This window comes from Dipodomys spectabilis, unplaced genomic scaffold (assembly GCF_019054845.1).
Source record: "Dipodomys spectabilis isolate Male_0828 unplaced genomic scaffold, ASM1905484v1 ptg000242l, whole genome shotgun sequence".
Lineage (NCBI taxonomy): Eukaryota > Metazoa > Chordata > Mammalia > Rodentia > Heteromyidae > Dipodomys > Dipodomys spectabilis.
Window position 1 is genome coordinate 1,536,975 of NW_024870919.1, and position 5,514 is coordinate 1,542,488.

The following is a 5,514-nucleotide window of genomic DNA, read 5'->3' on the forward strand; positions in this document are numbered from 1 at the left end:
GCTCCTCTACACCCATTATCCTTAGATTAGGCCTTCTGATGGTGTCTTCCAGGTGTTGGATAGATCTATCATATTTCTTGGACTTGTCTTGGATGGTTGTATGTTCTTTCTCTATAATATCTAGGCTGTATTCAATCCCTGAGATTCGATCTTCTGCATGGTCTAACCTGCTGTCAAGACTTTCTACTTTGTTTTTTATCTCTTTTCCTTCTAATTGGTCAGTTTTGATGGATTCAAGTTCTTTGATGAAGCTTTGTTTTAGATCTTGTATGAACTTCTTTACTTCCTAATTTGCTGTTCAATATTTATTCTCAGATCACTTAGTTGATTGGTTATGGTTACCTTGGACTCCCATTCCTTCTGTTGGGTTCCATTCAGCATTCTCTTTGTGGTCTCCCTGACTTCCTTCAGCTCTTTGTTAATGGATTCCATGAATGCCTTTAGTAATCTTTGTGCATTCTCTTCCTGCTCTCTCAATTCCTGTATTACTCTTTGATAAGCTTCCTCCCGTTCATGGGATTCCTGTAGTTCTCTTTGAATATTCTCAGCCTTTTCACGCCATTCCTGCCTTTCTCTTTGAGTATTCTCAAGCTGCTCAGGCAAATCCTGTATCAGCTTTTGAGTAGCTTCCTCACGCTTATGATATTCCTGTATAAACTTTTGGAATGCCTCCTCTCTCTCCTTATCATGCTCATACAGAGACCTTTGTATGCTTTCAATCTTTTGATTCATCATGTTTGCCAGCAGTGTTTGTAGAGCTATTTGGGAATTCTCCTCTGGATTATTCATTGTCTGTTCTGTCCCCTGATTATCGGGATTGGGAATTGAGATACCCGGATTTGCCATTTTTCTTGTGTTTTTCCGGCTTACTCTGCCCATTTGAGATGAAAATAGCCCGTTTTGTGCTAGAACACTATCTTAAGGCAAGCATCAACCCAAGTCTGAATTTGCACAGTCAATAGTCTACACATACAATCTAGTTCAAGAGATACATCTATTCAACATCAAGCAACTATACGGTAATGGGTTATGAACCGCAAAGAAGAATTTGGAAGACCAGCAATTATTAGGTTTAGGGAGAGGTGTGGGTAAAAAAAGAGGAATAGATTGATGTGGGGAGGCTCAGGGGGAGTTAACTAAGTCTTAATCTCAAAGCAGGAAATAGGTTGGATAAGATGAAAGTAGAGAGAGAGAAAAAAAGAAAGGGAATGGGAAAAGAAAAGAGACCAGAAAAAATAGAAACGTAGAAATTAATAAAATTATGTAGTCACGATAACAATCTATTTAGATAAGAACGTGAATTTATTGAGAGAAGGGGAGGGATATAAAGGAGATGTGAAAAACTTAAAAATAAAAATGCTTAAAATATTATATAGGTATAAAGAGGTAGTACTGCTATTAAGGAATTTAAGTCTTAGAGGTTTTGACTTGAGTAATAAATTTGTGGATTAAGTGTGTACACAATGGGGGATTGGGTCTAATATTAACTACGGGTTTATCTGAGGGTATGCAGGACAATAATTAAGTCACATAAAGAAGAATGAAAGAGAGGAGAAGGTGAAAAGGATAAGAAAGGAAGAAGAAAAAGATGAGAAATTCAGTAGAGCTAAACAAAAAACAAAAAGATAATTTAAAAAGAGAAAAAAAAAGAGAAGGAAAACCGAAAAAGAAAGCAAAAATGCACACTCCCGTATCCCCAAAATAAAATTATAAGAGGAAAAGAAAGTTTCTGGAAAACAATTTTTTCATCGAAAAAGTTAAAGATTAAAGCTTGAAAAAAGTTTTAGAAAGAAAAAAAAATTTTATATAAGGTACCAAAAATGAAAACTAAAAAAAAAAGAAGACGAAGAAGAGAAAAAAAGAAAAACAAACAAACAAAAATCAAAAAACCAAAAAAACCCAAAAAACTTCTTCGATTTTTTTTGGGAGGAGTGGGAAAAATCCTGTGTCTCCCTGGTATCCCTAACCATCCTCTTGTTGTAGCCTCTGGTCTGCTTGTGGTCCTGTGGCTTGGTTGGTTTCTTAAATCAGTTTGTTCCAACAGGCAGTAAAATGCTCTGCTTTACCCAGGATTTGGCGATCCTCCTCCCAGGATAGTTCATTGGGAGACAGATCTGCTTTGAGTATCACAAAAGAGGGGGATGCAGTGATGAGGCTAGGTTCTGGTAGCTTTTCCGGGGCTGGTTTGTGAAAACCTCATAGAGCCCAATCTGGAGCCATTCTCAGGGTTTCTGTTTACTGATTTTCAATTGCTTGTCGAGGCTGCTAGAGGGAGGGGCAGCCTCTGGCTCTGATTACCCAGTGAAGAAACCCACTCCTCATGCTGGCGCCCGAGCTGGGTGACTTTTCCCTGGGTGGAGCTGAGTCTGGCAGGTCACGCCGCAGTTAAGTTCGTGTGACCTGCGAAATGACTCGTTTTATTCCATGGCCTGAGCTGGAGCTAGCAGCTCCTCCGAGCTTTGTCGGTATCCAAGATGGAGATCACCGGTGCTGCGCGGGGGAGGGGTGCCCTTCCCTCCTCTGCTCCCTGAGAAGGAGTGAGGACATCAGGCTTCTACTCATGCCAAGTCTTAGTTCCTGGTCGTCTCTGGTCTGTGAACTGCAGGATGAACATGTCTGCTCCTTGTCGGTTCTTGCTGGTGTTGAGTAGAATCTGCTGGCCCGCTGCATCTGGCTCCTCCGTCCCGGACTCTCTGTTGCTCAGGTATGGCGGCTGTGCTCGCCCGCCACCTCCACAGCTGCCGCTCAGGCAGCGGCTGCTGGCAAGGGCTCAGAAGTGTCTCCTTGCCTCGGTTTCCTTCTCTGGCCTAAATCTCTGTCCTGTGATGGCACACTTGGTGTAATTCTCTGACTTAGGACTGTTCACTGGAACTCTAAAACTGCTTTCTATGCAAGAGCTTACTTAGACTCCAGCTTCTCCTCCACCATCTTCCGGAATTCCCCAAAATTTTCTTAATAGAGACCCAGAAATACAAAAATTCAAAGGCAAGTGGGGCAAATTGGATTGCATGAAATTGCAGAGCTTCTGCATGGCAAAAGACATAGCTACCAAGATCACTAGAAAGCCCATGTATTGGGAGAAGATCTGCACTAGCCATACAACAGACAAGGGTCTCATATCTAAAATATACCTGGAATTAAAAAAAATTAAATCCCTCAACAAGGAAGGAACAACTGCCCATTAAATAAGTGGGCTAAATATTATACTTAATGGGGAAAAGCTACAACCAATCATCCTAAAATCAGGAACAAGGCAAGGATGTCCACTGTCTCCACTCCTCTTCAACATAGTCCTAGCACCCTTAGCCAGGGCAATAAGGCAAGAAAAAGACATTAATGGGATCCGCATAGGGAAAGAAGAAGTTAAACTATCCCTTTTTGCAGACGACATGATACTATACCTCCACGATCCCAAAAACTCCATCCCCAAACTTTTAGAAATCATAAGTCACTTCGGCAAAATAGCAGGATACAAAATAAACCCACAAAAATCAGTTGCCTTCCTATACACTGATAACGCACAGGAAGAGAGGGAAATAAAGGGAGCAACCCCATTCACAATAACCTCCCAAAAAATAAAATATTTAGGAATTAACCTAACCAAAGATGTAAAAGAACTATTTAATGAGAACTATAAAAAGTTAAAGAAAGAAATTGCAGAAGACACTAGGAAATGGAAAGACCTCGCATGCTCCTGGATAGGCCGACTTAATATAGTAAAGATGGTGATACTTCCAAAACTAATATACAAATTCAATGCAATTCCTATTAAAATCCCAATGACATACATCACTGAAATACAGAAAACAGTCCAAAAATTTATATGGAACAACAAAAGACCTAGAATAGCCAAAACAATTCTAGGGGATAAAGACAATATGGGAGGGCTATCCATGCCGAACTTCAAACTCTACTACAGAGCTATAATAACAAAGACAGCATGGTACTGGCACAAAAACAGACCCGAAGACCAATGGAACAGAATAGAAGATCCAGATATAAATCCACAGGCCTACAGCCAGCTGATATTCGACAAAGGAGCCAAAGACATACAATGGAAGAAACACAGCCTCTTCAACCGCTGGTGCTGGGAAAACTGGGCAGCCACATGCAGAAAACTAAAAGTGGACCCCAGCCTATCACCATGCACCAACATCAACTCAAAATGGATTAAAGACCTTAACATTAAACCTGAATCTCTGAAACTACTGCAGGACAGAGTAGGAGAGACACTTGAACTAATAGGCACAGGAAGGAACTTCCTGAACAGAGTCCCAGGGTCACAACAAGTTGGAGAGAGACTCGACAAATGGGACTACCTTAAAATAAAAAGCTTCTGCACAGCTAAATCTATCGCAACTAAGCTAGAAAGACAACCAACTAACTGGGAAAAAATATTTACCAGCAATATATCAGACAAGGGGTTAACATCCTGTATATACAGTGAACTCAAGAAACTAATCCCTCCCAAACCTAACAAACCAATTACTAAATGGGCAAGGGAACTAAAGAGTGACTTCTCAAATGAAGAAATAAAAATGGCAAAGAAACACATGAGGAAATGTTCATCATCCCTGGGGGTGAAGGAAATGCAAATAAAGACAACCCTGAGATACCACCTTACCCCAGTCAGAATGTCCCACATCCACAAATCAGCCAACGACAAATGCTGGAGGGGATGTGGAGAAAGAGGAACCCTATTACACTGCTGGTGGGAATGTACACTTATACAACCACTTTGGAAAGCAGTCTGGAGGGTCCTTAGAAAGCTAAAGATTGACCTCCCTTACGACCCAGTCATACCACTTCTAGGCATCTACCCTGAACAACAGGAACCAATATACAAGGACACGTGCACCTCCATGTTTATTGCAGCACTGTTCGCAATAGCTAGGATATGGAAACAACCTAGATGCCCCACCACAGATGAATGGATCCAAAAATTGTGGTATCTATACACAATGGAATATTATGCAGCCATTAGAAATGACAAAATAATGGCATTTGCAGGGAAATGGATGGAGCTAGAAGGAATCATGTTGAGCGAGGTAAGCCAAGAACGAAGAGACAAACGGTACATGGTCTCCCTGATAAGTGGATGCTAAATCCAAAAGGTTAGGTGATAAGACAAAACTAACAGGACTTAAGAAACAAAGAACTCCCGCTCATCTGGTTGAACCACTACTAAATATCCCCATGCTGCTGATCACAAATATGGTATATAACATGTGAACACTGTTATATATTACAGACTGTGGTAGACAATTTGCTCCAGGGAAGTTAGAATGAACTTGTGACTTTGAAATTATGTAATCATTTAATCACAATCAAAAAAAAAAAGAACCTCGGGGAAGGGAGGGAGGGAGGGGATGGTAGGGAGGAAACAATGGAGGGGGTAACAATAAAAAAAATAAGTGGGCTAAAGACTTAAAGAGAAATTTCTCTGAAAAGGAAAGAAGGATGGCCAATAAACACATGAAGAAATGCTCAACCTCTCTAGCCATAAAAGAATTG